Below are 17398 nucleotides of genomic sequence, written 5' to 3'. Positions count from 1 at the left end.
AATTACTACTTTCAGATTATCAATCTCTGAGCACACTTTGTTTCTTTTGGTACATGTTATGGTTCTCTATTCCAGTTTTCTGAGTGGTTTTGATTTCTACTTTGGTCTAATAGAGTTTCTGTGTTCCCACGCATTGGGTGAGGTAGAACCAATGTTGTCTGTGTACAATCAAGAATTGACTTTGGTAAACGTTTCAAAGATAATTGAAAAAAAGGTATATTTCTTTTATAAAAGATATCGAGTTTATCCTATCAATTGTTTTTTATCTTAAATTATTTTTATATGACATTAATATAACCCCTCCTTTCTTTCAATTTGTCTGATTCACCTTGGCATATCCTTTTGCTTTAAATCATAACATTTTAGATCACTCTTTTTCCAGAGGGATGGGGGTAGGGAGTGCAGGTGTCATCACTGGTACAGAGCTTACACCTGAGAGTACTGGAGTCATGTGTTCTTAACAACAGAGACACCTGCCAAGAAATTCATTGTTAGGTGATTTTGTCCTTGTGTCAACATCATAGACACACTAACACAAACCAAGATGAGATAGTCTACTACACACCTGGGCTATATGATATTGCCTATTGCTCCTAGGCTACAAACCTGTACAGTATGTTCTTGTACTGAATACCATAGGCAGTTGTAATACAATGGTAGGTATTTATGTATCTACACTTACCTAAACATAGAAGAGGTACAATAAAAATACGGTATAAGGCTGGGCATGGTGGCTCACGCCTATGATTCCAATGCTTTGGGAGGCCAAGGTGGGGGAATTGCTTGAGGCCAGGAGTTTGAGAACAGACTGGGCAACACAGCAAGACCACAACTCTAGAAAAACTTAAAAAAATTAGCCCAGCATGTTGGCACACATCTGTAATCATAGCTACTCAGTAGGCTGAGGCAAGAGAATTGTTTGAGCCAACGAGTTCGAGGCTACAGTGAGCCATGATCATCACATCACTGCATTCAATCCTGGGTGACAGACTATGACCTTATCTCTTGAAGGAAAAGAAAGGTATAAAAGATAAACATGGTACACCTATGTAGAGCACTGACCATGAATGGAGCTTGCGGGACTAGAAGTTGCTCTCAGTGAATGAGCGAGTGGCAGGTGAATGTGAAGGCCTAGAACACTCGCTGTACTCTACTGTAGACTTCATCAACGCTGTACACTTGGGCTACACACGCCTAGAACACTCACTGCACTATAGACTTAATCAACACTGCACACTTGGGCTACACACGCCTAGGACACTCGCTGTACTCTACTGTAGACTTCATCAACGCTGTACAATTGGGCTACACTACATTAAAAATCTTTTTCTTTCTTCAGTAATAAATTAATCTGAGCTTACTATAACTTTTTACTTTATAAACTTTTTTTAACCTTTTGACTCTTGTAATAACACCTTAAAACACACATTGTTCAGCTGTACAAAAACATTTCCTTTTTTTATAACCTCATTCTATAAGCTTTGAACTATTTTAATTTTTTTTTACTTTTTAAACTTTTTGTTAAAAACGACGACACAAACACACATATTAGTCTATGCCTACACAGGGTCGGGGTCATGAATAGCACCGTCTTCCACCTCCATATCAGACCTCACTGGAAAGTATTCAGGGTCAGTAAAGGCATGGAGCTGTCAGCTCTTATGATAACAATGCCTTCTCTGGAATACCTCCTAAAGGACCTACCTGAGGCTGTTTACAGTTAATTTTTTAATTCTTTTTTTTTTGAGACAAGGTCTTGCTTTGTTGCCCTGGCTGGAGTGCAGTAGCAGGATCATAGCTCACATAAACCTCAAACTCCTGGGCTCAAGCTATCCTCCCACCTCAGCCTCCTGAGTAGCCAGGACTACAGGTGCGTGTCACCACATCCGACTATTTTTTGTTTTTATTTTTTGCAGACACAGGGTCTCATTATGCTACTCGGATTGGTCTCTAACTCCTTGTGTCAAGCAATCCTCCTACCTCAGGCTCCCAAAGGGCTGGGACTACAGGCATGAGCCACTGCCCCAGCCAACTTTATTTTTTTTAATAAGTAGAAGGAGAAGGAGTGTGCTCTAAGGATAAAACTATAATATAGTAAATATATAAACGAGCAACACAGTCATTTCTTATCACTATCAAGTATCATATATGGCACAGAGTTACATGTGCTACACTTTGATAGAACTGGCAGTGCCATAGGGTTTTTTAATACCAGCTTCACCACAAACACATGAGTAATGTGTTGTGCTGCGAAGTTATGACAGGTGGTAGAAATTTTTCCGCTCCATTATAATATTATGGGACCACCACTGTATACACAGTCCAGCCTTAACCAGAACATTATTATGCTGCTGTGACAACATTTGTTTGGTTTTCTTGCTTGTTTGTTTGTTTTTAAGACCGGGTCTGGCCCTGTTGCCCAGGTTGGAGTGCAGTGGCACAATTATGGCCACTGCAGCCTCTGCCTCCCGGGCTCAAGAAATTCTCCTACCTCAGCCTCCCGAGTAGCTGGGACTAGAGGCATGTGCCACCACGCCTGACTAATTTTTGTATTTTTAGTAGAGATAGGGTTTCACTATGTTGGCCAGGCTGGTCTCAAACTTCTGAGTTCAGGTGATCCTCCTGCCTTGGCCTCCCAAAGTGCTGGAATTACAGGTGCGCGCTGCTGCGTGCCTACATTTGTTTCTTAACTGTGGATCTATTCCAGGACAGTGGAGTCTCAACAATTACTAATTATTAGTTATAACATATCTGCCTTTCTTCTTCACACTTTCATCTGGTAAGCACCTGATAAACCGAAATAAGGTTTTCTCTGACCACCAGTTGATGAATCTCTGCTACTTTTAGAAATAGAAATACCTAAAATATTACAATACTTTCTAGGGTCATGAAAATCTTTTGGGTATTAATGACAGTGTGGGTTACATGAATATGCATTTATCTATACTCAAATATCATCAAATTATATCCTTAAATATATGCATTTTATCTTTTATACAATATATCTCAAAGTTCAGAAACTATTAGGGGGAAAAACTAAGTATAGCTCAAGGAGTAAGTGCGTCTGTGCCCTATGTAGAAAACACACTGGTGATACAGACAAACATTAATTTATTTACAAAGTCATATTTGAGTACAAAATATTGTGCCATCGTATTGTGTAACATGGTAAATATCCCTTTATATTGCACCAAAAATTAGAGTTAGGCTTCAAGATGATTTTTACATACCTTATTATAATAAACCTACTATTATCCAACTGATAGGAGATAAAACAAAAAGCACCCCTGGGAGAAGTTTACCATTCAGGTAAAATAAACGCTTTGTTCTTTGAGATCTGGAGTGATAACCGTCCATTTATTAAACAAAAAGGTTATTTTTTCCTATACATAACCTTTACAGTACAGAAGTGCTCCTGACTTGAAAATCCCTCTACCACCTGAGGATTAAAACACTTTAAATATTCAAATCTAACTCCTTAAGTTTGAACTATACTTCCCATCACAGATCTGAAGTAGTCTGTGAACTATCGAGGAAGACAGGGCCATTCACAGGGTGGTCATTCACTCAATTTGGGGAAACAGAGTATCTTCTAATCTCTTAGGATTTTGCTGAATGACATTTGCTAGGGGAAAGTTTTAAACATTTATTGGAGACACTCCAGGAAAATAGAGGGCAATTTACTGGCATGTGTGATTGTCAAGTGGGAGAATATGTCAATCACCTAATTATCATTATTCATTAAGGAGGGCTTTCAAATACACTGTAAATGAAACATGTGTAAAGTAGCCATGAATTCCAAGTATATTATACTGTGCAGACACAGAATAAAAACTTTTTTCAAAATACATAATTTACTTGAAGGAGTTTCCTTTCTTAAATACATTCTCTATGAAAAGCAATTTGTACTGACTCAAGTTACCACATCTTCCATGGTCCTTTTAGAAGAGATATTTATTCAAAAGCAGCAAGATAATGGAAACCAAGTGTTTTACTCTAAGCTAATGTTACACAAAATCACTAAGATAATTTTTTATTTCGTCCCAGTACTCTCCTTTCCATTGAGTCCTCCAGGCCTCAACCCAAACCCCCTCACCAGTAACCACAAAATAATAATTCTTTTTTATGTGCTACTTAGTCTCATAAACAAACTGTGGAGTCCCAAAATCAGGTCAGCTGACAAAATTAGCCTTCCTCAACTACACCTATAAGTACCAGTGGATCCAGGCCATTCCTACATCCATTCACCACTGTCCGGCCCTTAAGAAGGACTATATTTAGCTCTTCAGAGCCCTTGGCAGAAAGAGATAAACATTAAAAAACAAAACATTATTTTGAACTGAATTGATACTGTAACAAAAAAGTAACATTTGACTCTTTAAAACACTGGAAAACACTTACATGGTCTGACCCTCAGCAACACGAAAACATATTTGAAGCAATGAGATTAATGCTTATATAGGCTTTTGTTTGTTTTGAGACAAGGTCTTGCTGTCACCCAGAGTGGAATGTAGTGGCGCAAGATCACAGCTCACTTCAGCCTTGACCTCCCGGGCTCAGGCAACTCTCCTGCCACAGCCTCCTGAGTAGCTGGGCCCACAGGTGCATGCCACCATGCCCAGCAAATTACTGTATTTTTGGCAGAGACAGGGTTTTGCCATGTTGTCCAGGCTGGTCTGAAACTCCTGAGCTCAAGCAACCGGCTCACCTTGGCCTCCCAAAGTGTTGGGATTACAGATGTGAGCCACCACACCAGCCTATACCGGCCTTTTGTTAATGGCACTGGTAATATTGGCTCTTCCCCTTAGACGGTGAGGTTAGCCACTCTTGAACTAAAAGAATGCATGTATAACATACAAACCTAATGTCTGAATCCCCAAACTATAGACTTTAACCCAAATTGGTGAAACATAAAGGAAAAGGAAAAGAAACTTTAAACTGTTTTTAGGCCTCCTGTTTGGATATTACAGGAACCACTGTGATTTATATTTGGCCTGAGGGTATAAAGATCTATGACTTTATTTATGGCTTGGTTAAATCTTTTCAAAACACAAGAGCCACCTATTCATAATATTAAGAAATGAGGTGATTTAAACCTTAATACACTCTGCTAATATACTGTTCTCTTCAGCAGAAACGTGTAGGAGTATGTTAGGGAGAATCTCTCAATTATGAGCAAATTTACAACTTCAATGCTGTCTTCTTAAATTACATGCCATCACCTACAACCCAAACATCATTTAAGAGTTTGTAAGTTTAAAAGGAGAACAAAACAAAAACCCCTAACAACTCATTATCATTTAAGCCAGAGTTGCACTGAGTTACCCTTTCAATTGTCTAAATAAATTCTAGACATGGCAGCCTGCTGAATAAATAAAAGCAATTGATAATCCCACTCTACAGAAAAGCAAAAAAGCACAAACATAAAATCAAGAGACCACACCAAAGTAGCATTATGGAGAAGAATAAACATTTTCAGGACAGAAAATGTTTAAGAAAAAGAGCAAAGAAGAACAAAGGTAGGTACATTAAATGAGCAAGGAATGAGCGGAACTGTTGAAAGGTGGGGTCTAAAAAGGCTGTGACCTGCTTTCTAAGTAAAGCCTAGTCCAAAAATGTCTTGTGACCAGATCAATTTCCATTCCTTCTGGAAAGATGGAAGAGATAAGTCAAGCACATGGAGCTATGAGGACACAGTGGATAATGATCAATACATAGAGAAGTTGCTACTTCGAAGGATTCAGATATTAAGTAGAGCAATTAAAGAATTTCTCCAGTGACATCAATCTCAAACAGACAGATGTTCTCAACATTTTGCCTAGCAACTCTCCCAGGCCATCCTTAGAGCAGGCTCAGGGAGGGGGTACTCTCTTGCTTCCTGCTTTCAAAAAGGGTGCTGCCTCCATTTAGTGATGTTTATAAAAATGGCAGCGGTTTCCTATTTGAATGTTAATTATTGTTATGACACACAAGGTAATTTAACTTGCTTCGGTAATTGATTCATCCTTCTAATTAGATGTAGTTATTGGAAAATCTTCCAGAGCATAGCAACAGTTCCAAAGGTGAAACGGCAGGAAGAGGGGCTTTCCCATAGGATCGCAACTGTAAATCTGGGCTGGATGTTCAATTGCCAGTCACTGGAATGAACAATGCCAGGGATCAGAGACGGTCCTTCTGGAATCAAGCAGGTGGCACCCATCATCTTCAAGAATTTGATGATTCAAGAGGAAGGTAAAGCCCCAAAAGACGGTTGGAGCTACTCTGAAAAGAAGATTAAAGACTGAACTTGAATGAACCCAGGAACAATACCACACAACACCATTTGTTGTTGCTGTTGTTGAGATGGAGTCTGGCTCTGTCGCCCAGGCTGGAGTGCAGTGGCAGGAGCTTGGCTCACTACAAGTTCCACCTCCCGGGTTCAAGCCATTCTCCTGCCTCAGCCTCCCAAGTAGCTGGGACTACAAGCGCCTGCCACTATGCCCGGCTAATTTTTTGTATTATCTCTACTAAAAAAAACAACACCATTTTAAATCTCCTAGACCGGGAGTCATTTACATACAGTTGAGAAATGCTGTAGACAGAGTATAAGCCAAAAACACCACTGAAGTGGGAGAGGCCCACTCGAGTTACTTGCTTTGTGGAAGTATTTTTGTGCTTGCCGCCTCATACCTGTTCAATCAATATTTACTGAAATAAGCAAATGAATGAATGGACAAGCGCATGCATGGCTACAGAATAATAATAGGCAGACCCACTCCATCTCTCTCATTACAGCCTCCTCAGCAAGCAGACCTTTTTTCTCAATTTGAAGGTCCCCAAAGTGAGCGAGTTTCGATCAACAGAAATTTCTTTGTCTTTAATTAAACTGAGCTGCCACTGCTTCTTCTGTGAGGTCTAAGTGCCGGCCTGCAGCCATGTTCTACTGCTAGCCAGAAGGGAAAGACTGAATCATATTTGTGACCAAAAAAAAAAACCCATTAGACTCCAATCAATGCAGAGCTGGTGGCTGATGACTGCAGCGATCCCTCTGAGGAGCACGGATTGATACTACCAAACGGACACATTAACTGAAACTACCCAAGCCTTAGGGGAATGGCCAGAGGCCCCTGTAGGGAACAGTTCAAGTCAACCTTTTCCTGCTTCCATTGCAGGATGGAGGATTCAAGGGCTCAGACTATATAAACCAGTTCAAGGCCATGCGGGAATGTATGCAGAAATACTCAAACCTCTATCCCCAACAGGAAGAGGAGGAGGAGGAGGAGGAGAAGTAGCCAGCAGAACAAGCAGAAGAAACAGCTTCCAGTGAGGTCACTGCACCCAAAGAAAAGGAGGGCTCAGGCTAATGAAAGCCACAAGGCACTGGGCTCCAGTCCTTCCACTTCAGAGTGATACGGACCTTCGCAAAACGCCTTTCAATTGCCCTCCAAGAAAGCATCTTTCCCTCTGTTGTCCTCTTCACTGTAATGCACAAAATAACATATTTTGGTGATGAGGGGTCTTGATCTCTTGACATACACACTGAAAAAATGGGGGTTGTATGTACGTGTGTCCTACATATAAATCTGTCAGCAAATGTTGCCACCATTGAATTCTATTTTCTTAGATTGCCCTCAATTTTGCGACTTTGAAATAACGTGAATAATCTCAGCAACCAAAAATCATCATCCAGGAATGTTTCTTATGAGACAGCTGATTTATTCTTATTCATTAGATCCCTTTAGTAGATGATTTAATACCCCTTTGGGAAATGTAATAGAAAGAAAAACATCTTTTAAAAGTTCTGGAGTGAGGCCACTTCCCCTAGAAGAAGCCAGATGGTCAGATACATATTTCTCAAAACCGATCTTAACCTCGAGTGTATAAGGGGATACTACATTTCATTCCTGGTAAATTTTGGTTTCCATGTTGGCATTGAGCTCCAGGCTTTCTATGTGTGGATAGTGGAGATCTGGACCCTCCCATCCACAGTCTCTTTCTAAGTGAAGGGAAAGATTGGTTTTTGCTGTTCCTTGTTATTCCAAAAGCTCTGGTCTGGGGCCCATGTTCACACTGGCTCTCAGTCTGGTCAGATGCAATGTTCCTCAAAGGTGGGGACCTACTCGTTATCAGAGTAGCAAAAGAGGAAAAGAGTACCAAAAGAGGAAAAGGTGTGAATTAAGTACTCAGTTAAAAGGAAACATGAGAACAGCCATGGTGGCTCATGCCAATAACCCCAGCACTTTGGGAGGTCAAGGCGGGAGGATCACTTGAGCCAAAGAGTTCAAGACCAGCCTGGGCAATATAGCAATATAGCTAAAAAAATTAGCTGGGTGTGGTGGTGCATGCCTGTAGTCCTAGGTACTCTGGAGGCTGAGGTGGGAGGATCACTTGATCCCTGGAGGATGAGGTTGCAGTGAGTCGTGATTGTGCCACTGCACCCAGCCTGGGTGACCCTGTCTGAAAAAAAAAAAAAAAAAGTGATTTCTAATATAGATATATCAGAAAATATATATCTATATATAGTAGAAAAAATATATATGCACATATATTAGAAAATACATATACATATATGTATATTAGAAAACATAATCTCTCTATATAGATGTGTGTATATATAAACTACTTATTCTATCTTATACCTTCCACTCAAGGTCATGAAGATTTGATTTTGGAGACTGATGCAAATGTTTGCCACCTGATTTGAACACTCAGGAGAATTAGGCCGGGCATGGTGGCTCACACCTGTAATCCCAGCACTTTGGGAGGCCAAGGCAGGCAGATCATGAAGTCAGGAGATCAAGACCATCCTGGCTAAGCATGGTGAAACCCCATCTCTACTAAAAATACAAAAAAATTAGCTGGGCGTGGTGGCAGATGCCTGTAGTCCCAGCTACTCCAGAGGCTAACACAGGAGAATCACTTGAACCTAGGAGGCAGAGCTTGCAGTGAGCTGAGATCACACCACCACACTCCAGCCGGGGCGACAGAGCAAGACTCCATCTCAAAAAAAAAACAAACAAACAAACAAACAACAACAAAAAAAAAACCTCAGGTGAGCAGAAGAGAATGGGTAATCACTATAACTAGTTTCCAGCAAGAGACTCCTCCCTTTATAAACACTCCCCAGAACTGACATAAACAGAGAGAGAGGTGTAAGGAGCCATAAAGAGATGTGATGTGCTTTAAAAGCAACAAAATATCAGGCAAGGAATATATTCTACTATAATATGTACATCGTATGGGTTCTATTTGTTTCCTACAGATAAAGTGATCACTTAACTATGAAAATTACTATCATTCATCTCTCCACACGCATCCCCATCCTTGAGAAGTGGTAGGAACCATGGGCCTCCGGGATGTGTAAACAAGTGCTCTTGTGAACAGAGGTTTCATTCCACTGAGAGAAATGCCTATGCAAAGCAGTATCTCAAGAGAGCAAGGCAAATCAATGTCTCACCTACAGTATACTTTAAAAATTTATAATACAAATGATTCCACAGAAGGACAAAGGTTTTCCTGTACTCTCCCTCCATCCAACCTTCAAACAGATACATTAGTCTCAGCTCCAGTGGAATTAAGAGGTATCCTTGACATTATACTCAGCTGTGATGTAAGGAATCTGTGTACTTACAAAACTAATGCAAAGTATTTCAGGCTGTCAGCTGACATCCCCTCCACTCCCCACAGCTGAGACTATTCAGTAATGGCAGTACATCTGACATCCTGTCTGACATCTAGAGGACTCAGGAAATTCAAAGAAAATATTATAAATTGTATCATTTCATGATTCACACTTAGTGCAACCAAAGATCTCCTCTACACAAAAACACAGGAAATGTCAGAATACCCCATAGGTATGTGATTTTTCTTAACTTGTATGGTTTTATTTATAAGAAATAAATTCAGTTACTGAATTATGAAACAGACACATAGGGGTCCCCTTTGGGATCTAGTCCTTAAGATGAGTTCAAGAGGATGAAGGATGTCCATCTCTGAGATATATTAGTACTTCTACAACCTGTGTGCCAAGTACCAGTGCGCTAACATATCCTCCAGATACACAGACACAACTTAAAGCAGAGAAGCCAGGTAGAGAGATTTGAAAAATGAATTCTAACACTAGCATACTAAATTCCCAAATAAATTGTTTAATCACATTGTACCTTCATTTCCCCAATGATAAGGTAGAGATAATTACCTTTGCTTATTTCACAGAGGGCATTTTTAATAATAAAAATAATTATTTGAAATCTTCAAAGAAAGAGCATTATTTTAACCTACTTATATAAGAAACAGAAAGAAAAAATTGAATTAACAGTCTTAAATTCTGCCAAATTAATCTAATTTTTAAAAAGAGAGACCGAGTGAAAACTCACCACTGTTGTTCTCATAACTGAAATCCAGCACATTAAAGAGAGAGAGAGAAAGAGATCAACTTTTAAAACTTTTAAAACTCCATCCCTGGTAGCCACAAACACTCTTATCAGTTCCCCACTGAAAAACCCTCTTTGCCATCTCCCTTCCTTCCCCTTTCTCCTATTACCTCAGCCTTCACTCCACTTACTCTTCCCATCTCTCGGCTTTTCTATCACCTCTTCCCTGATAGTTATGACCTCACTCCCACTGTCACACACAGAACTGATCCAAAAGGGACCTAAGAATGACTCTAACCAATCTCCCACAAAGTAAAAAAGACAACTGAAGACTGAAGTAATAACGTCACAGGCTCAGGTAGCCACTTACATGCAAAGCTGGGTCCTCACCTAGACATATGACTCCCAGTACAGTGCTCCTTCCAGTACCCCACACAACAGTCTACCTGGGTCTGTTCACCAGCCTTATCCAAGAAATACATTTATGAAACAGTTAGATGCACTTTGTTCTTCTTCCACCATATAAAGCGCTTTGAGTCACAATTAGAAAAATAAGATAAAACTGATGACAGCAATCAGATTAGAATCCTGTATCTGGAAGACACCTTAAAACTTTAACCTTCTTTACCCATAATCCATCTTATCCAGGAAGTAAGACTCAGGACGTCATTTCCACAATACCTCTCCTCCCCAGACACTCATTCCAATGTTCAACATCACTTCCATTGGTCAGACCTAAATCCTTCCTAATGATGATACTGAAGCAAAATCACAACACCAGGTTTTCCAGACCCGGCTGAGAAGACACTAACTGAGCCCCTAAGTACAAAGGAGCATACTTCATATAGAGAAGACACAGTTAGCACATTGCTAAATTTCTCTACACGCTCATTTTTAGCAGATTAAATAATTTTAGCCCCTTTAACTTTATCTTCTAAGTATATTTTTGGCTTTTATCTAAGGCTCCTTTAAATTGTCCACGTTGCTTTTTGAAAGCTAGAGTCCAGAACCAAGGACAGGTAGCTAAAGTGTTTCATGTAACATCAACAAAAGTATTGCGAAGTCTGTACGAGCCCAGGGCAATCAATGAAATCTGCTTGTAAACGAGGCAGTTTTCCAGACAATACTTTTCAATTAGACTAACTTACAAACTTGAGGAATAACGAGAAACTACAAAGAAAACATCAACTGAGTCTTCAAAGCATTTTCAAGCACAAACCCTAATACAGTTTACTGGATGCCATTTAATTGGGCAGCTCTAAGCATGTAGCTAAATACAAGAAGGTTGGCATAAGAAATAAAAAAGCAAACAATGTCCAAACTAGATCCCTTAAATACTGTCAGAACAAGGTTACGAAGAAGCAAGGTGAGAAATCAGGGAAAATGCAAATAAGAATTCCATTTCCTACAAGATAAAGAAAGATAAATAAAAATCCTGACTAGCTAGGGGAGTATGTCCAGCACCAAAAAAAAAAAAAAAGGTAATTATTTCATGTGTGCTCCTGGTATAAAGTCTTGAAAATAACAAGGCTGCTAAATTGCAAACATCAGGGAAGTGAAGTAGTAGCTCAAAAGATTATGAAAATTGAGATTTCCAAACCGAATTTGAAAAGGAAACAGGTAAAATGAGGTCAGGACATCACAGATGAGAAAGAAGCTTCTACTATTTGGCTGGCTGTTTTAAATTAATAACCTGGAATATTAGCAGGTTTAAAGTCCTATAAAAATGACATGGAGGGAGAAGTAAATGTGGTAGAAACAGCAGTGTTTACATCTTCATCATAGAAAGGTATTACTAAAAGGATTTACAAGGTGCTAACGTGATACATATCAAAGCCAAAGCGCTTTAATAAATGATGAGAAAAGGCATTAGGCATGAAGTAAAGCCGAAGGGCTTGAAATAATTCCACCTATCCACGTACCAGATTATTTTAAACCAAGTAAGCCGCTCCAAGATCCACACAAGCTCAGGTTTTACTTTTCCCTAAGTGGCAGTGTTCCCATGAGCACCAAAGCATTAAAGGCAGTTAGGTAGAAAAACCAAGAGTTAAAAGAATATAAAACACTAGTCCTTTCTGGGATATTGTTACACATGCTGAAAGAATCTAAATATATATATCATGACCCAAAGAGGTCCCAGGCTTAAAATCCAAAAAGAAAGAGAAGCAAGTATATTGCCCTTTTTTCCTATTGGGAAAACCTTGTAACCACTGAAAAATTAGAACAGATAAATAGGAATGGGTCAGTATAATTAGTATCTTCTAATTATAGAAGCACCCAGATTGGCATCAAACTCACCAACTCTTGGCTGTCTTCAACAATGACCAGGCCTCCTCTGGGGAGACTACTTCTTGCCATCCTCAATCTGTACCTCAGATGTGTGACTTCTTGCTTCTAACAGTATCACAGACTATGGACTAAATGTTTGTGTCCTCCCAAAATTCTTACATTGCAGCCCTAACCCTCTGGTTCTATTTGGAGAAGGGGCTTCTCAGACAGTAATTAAGGTTAAATGAGGTCATACGGGTGGGGACCTGACACAATAGGATTAGTGTCCTCATAGGTAGAGACCAGAGAGCTCACTGACCTGCTCCCTTCCTCCCTGTGTGCTTGCATGAGGAAGGGCCATGTGAGGACTTAGCAAGAAGGCACCATCTGCAAGCCAGGGCGAGAGTCCTCACCAGAAACCTAGTGGGCCAGAACCTTGTCTTAGGCTTCTAGTCTCGAAAACTGTGAGGAATTAAAAATTTCTGTTTTTTAAGCCACCCAGTCTGCGGTGTTTTGTTATAGCAGCCTGAGGTGACTCAGACATACCTACCACATTGATGCTTAATAGTGACTACCCAAACAGCAGGAATAAAAGTTTCAGTTTGTTTCTTACATTTCCTAATGCAATGCTCTGTAAGGTTGGATGTTTTAGAAATGCTTTTTGAACTTAATAATGGTTTTAAAAAGTCAGGGACTTCAGTAACAGCCATCATTTTCTATAAGCACTAATGGTGTTATATGCCAAGAATTTTTAAAGGCAAATAAATTTTTCTTCTTATCGAAAAAGCTGCCTGGAGAATGCTCACCCTTCCTTTACTCACTACTGAAAACTGTCAATAGCAATTCAAGTAATATAATTCCTTTTTTTTTTTTTTTTATGGAGGCAGAGGCTTGCTCTGTCCCCCAGGCTGGAGTGCAGTGGCACGATCTCAGCTACTGCAACCTCTGCCTCCCGGGTTCAAGCGATTCTCCTGCCTCATCCTCCCGAGTAGCTGGGATTATAGGCGCCTGCCACCAGGCCTGGCTAATTTTTGTACTTTTAGTAGAGACAAGATTTTTGCCATGTTGGTAATTCCTTTTTTTTTTTTTTTTTTTTTGAGACGGAGTCTTGCCCTGTCGCCAAGGCTGGAGTACAGTGGTGCGATCTCGGCTCACTGCAAGCTCCACCTCCCGGGTTCATGCCGTTCTCCTGCCTCAGCATCCCGAGTAGCTGGGACTACAGGCGCCTGCTACCACGCTTGGCTAATTTTTTTTGTATTTTTAGTAGAGATGGGGTTTCACCATGTTAGCCAGGATGGTCTTGATCTCCTGACTTTGTGATCTGCCCACCTCAGCCTCCCAAAGTGCTGGAATTACAGGTGTGTGAGCCACCGTGCCCGGCCGGTAATTCCTTTTTAAGAATTGCAAACAGCAGAGTATCTTGTATAATGGTAATTTATGTGCACATGTATGCTAAAAATACCAAAAAGAACTTACACAATTTTTATATACATAAGATACTTGAGTTCCTTGATTCTATGCCAATTCACCTGAATATTAACAAACTTAGGACAGTGGACCTTGGGCTTAGAGAATATTAAATTGTAGAATCATAAAATCATAGAATCACAGACTAGAGGTTTGTCTCAGTCAAATCTCACCATTTTTTTAAAATGAGGAAAACCAGAGCTCAGTACCTTGCTCAAAGTAACATAAATAGTTCCCTTAATTCCCAGAGTTGTGTTTTTTTACTGTATTGTTAAGAAATAATTTTCTGTAAAGTAAAATAATGATTCTCAAAATTAATAAACACATACAAAAGATTTAACTCACTAATTAGGGAACTAGTTAGATGCTAAGTCTGATTTTTAAAAGAATTCAAAGAAGAAACAAATATATAAGCATCAGAAATGCCAGCAAGATGTAAAATGTGCAAAACTAGTCAATATGCATAGGACAATAATCTATTGCATTCTCCAAACCAATTGGCATTTTATGGACAAGAACCATGTGCTTTACTGTCTATTTTTTACAGCACACACAATTCTGGCACAGCCCAAAGACAGTGAAAGGCGGAGCTGACCTGATGGCTGGGCTAGACAGAACTTGCTTTTTTTTTTTTAATCATTTCAAAGTCTTTCCTCACAGTCCCTTACCATGCACAAGTACTCTGAAACTAGAGAACGCACAGTGGGTGAATTTAAAAAACAGAATTTAGAATTCTTGTTTAATTGCTAACTTTCTGAAAGGCCTCAGAAAAAGACCCAAGTTCATTTCATATCAGCCCCAAAACTAAGAGACAATGAAAACTCGACCTATGAGAGTCCCCAAAACTAAGAGACAATGAAAACTCGACCTATGAGAGTCCCCAAAACTAAGAGACAATGAAAACTCGACCTATGAGAGTCCCCAAAACTAAGAGACAATGAAAACTCGACCTATGAGAGTCCCCAAAACTAAGAGACAATGAAAACTCGACCTATGAGAGTCCCCAAAACTAAGAGACAATGAAAACTCGACCTATGAGAGCCTGGCACTGTCAATGTTTATAGCACTTCTCTCGAAATGACCCCTCTGAATACTTACAATAATCCCACCAGGGCAAAAGGTTCACAAACAGCAGTTCCTCAGCCAAGTCGTGGGAAAGGCTGTATTAAATTCCGGTCTTCTGCTTCCCAGTCTCACACTCTCCCCACATCACAGGCATAGCTATCTCACAGGAGAACGTTTCTAAAGCCCCTTAGAGTCATTAGGCAAGAGGTCTCACAGAACAACTTCTCATTGTGACTGAAGAGATGAAATGTAAAATGAGGAAACACAAGAGAAGAAATGGTCTGCTACACAAACATACAAAGTAGGTGTGATGTGCTAAACAACGAGGTGATATGCTGATGGAGCTCAACTCTGACCCCAGTTCCACAGCTCCAGTCAAAGGATCTGCGTTTAAGAAAGGAGAAACAAGGTGGCTCACACCTGTAATCCCAGCACTTTGGTGCAGTGGCGCACACCTATATTCCCAGCTACTCGGGAGGCTGAGGCAGGAGAATGGCGTGAACCTGGGAGGCAGAGCTTGCACTGAGCAGAGATCATGCCACTGCACTCCAGCCTGGGCAACAGAGTGAGACTCTGTCTCAAAAAAAAAAAAAAAAAAAAGAAAGGAGAAAGAAATGGGAATGAAGAGTGGAAAACGTATCAAATGAGGACTCAAAAGCACTCTGAGAAAACAATAAGGTTCTTATGTACTGTGTTCAGGCAGAGAAACACAAGACATAGACATGAAGAGAATGGAAAGCAAGGAATAATTTTTAAAACTAATTTGGCACAATTTTTTTTCTTTTAAAATGCTCAAGAGGATCATTGCAGAAAACATTCAAAAAACACAATGGTAAAGCAAGTTGCTGAGGGATTTTTCAATAGCTCCACTGTGAAAAAACAAGCACATCTTAAAACTACAAGCTTTGAAACTTTTAAATTTCTTAATTAAAATATTTCTAGATTCAGTTCATTTCTAAGCAAGACTGCAGCCCTAAAGAGACCAGTAAATTTTTATTCATCTTTTTTGAAACAAACATGATTAACAAGTCATTGTTTGAATAGAAAACTATGAATTAAACTAACAAGCAAACAACCTCACAATAATGGAACCCATTCCTTAGAGATAATGACAATGCAAAGTACAAGAAACCCATTTAGAAGCATTAGTTTCATGTGAGCACTCGTTGATGTAAATATTACAAGAAGTCCCCCTAAGAACAGCTCTCTTCATTGTCCTATCAATAGTCTTGGTGACTCACATTCCTAACATGCACTGAGGGCCGTCTTGATAAAAAGTATCTAGTAGACCTCCTGGTGTCAAGTTGTAAAACTTGAACTTGTTTTGGGATTTTTAAGAATGAATAATAAATATTGATTTATTAATTTACAATAAAAAAACTAATGGGTGAAAGGACCAGACACTCAGCCTCTGACCTTCGTGTTTTCTCCCTGCACAGGAAGTCAAACTATAATCAGAATATCGTCGTGTTTGGCACTACAGCAAGAGCAACGAGTTGCATGAACCATGAAGCAAACAGACTATTCATTCATCCAGCACGTCCTGGCCTAGAGCTGGAAATACAGCAGCAAACAGGAGCGATCAGAGTCCAGATTGGACTCCGAAAAGAGGATCTCCTTGCCACAGGAGCTGTGCAGTAGGGTCCTAGTTCTAGCTTTCTCTGGCCTAGATAATGCTTAATGGAGCCCTGCGAATATTCACTTCACTGACTTTTTAAAAAATATTTTTATGTAACATAAAATTTTCACTTTAACCATTTTAAGTGTACACTTCAATGGCATTAAATTCAAAATATTGTGTAACAATTACCACTATTTCCAAAAGATTTTTGTCATCCCAAACAGAAACTCTGTAGTAAGTTTGCTTTTTAAAAGTGCCACAAATTATTAACATTTGTGGTTGACATTTTTTTTTTTTAATATCTGTGTTAAGAGCTCGATTACAGGCCTGCCCATAATGTGTTTCTTTAAGAGGTCTGTGGCCAGGTGTGGTGGCTCACGCCTGTAATCCCAACACTTTGGGAGGCCGAGGTGGGTGGATTGCTTGTACTCAGGAGTTTGAGACCAGCCTGGGCAACATGGTGAGACCCTATCTCTACTAAAAACACAAAAAAGAGCCAGGCATGGTGGTGCACATTTGTGGCCCCAGCTACTTGGGAGGCTAGTGAGGAGGATCCCTGGAGCCTGCAGGGCAAAAGCTGCAGTGAGCCAAGATCGCGCCACTGCACTCCAGCCTGGGTGACAGA

At 39.9% G+C, this 17398-nt stretch overlaps 1 protein-coding gene and 1 pseudogene across 1 annotated transcript in view; one reads left to right on the top strand and one right to left on the bottom strand.

Moving 5' to 3' along the window:
- SMYD3 (SET and MYND domain containing 3) overlaps positions 1–17398 on the bottom strand; it is a 749402-nt gene that overhangs the window by 409030 nt on the left and 322974 nt on the right. The gene's annotated exons all lie outside the window — the stretch shown is intronic.
- On the top strand, positions 6450–8250 carry LOC115835122 (annotated as a pseudogene).

The sequence above is a fragment of the Nomascus leucogenys genome, chromosome 5, assembly GCF_006542625.1.
Source record: "Nomascus leucogenys isolate Asia chromosome 5, Asia_NLE_v1, whole genome shotgun sequence".
NCBI classification, from domain to species: Eukaryota; Metazoa; Chordata; class Mammalia; order Primates; family Hylobatidae; genus Nomascus; species Nomascus leucogenys.
This window is presented reverse-complemented; position numbering and strand designations above follow the sequence as displayed.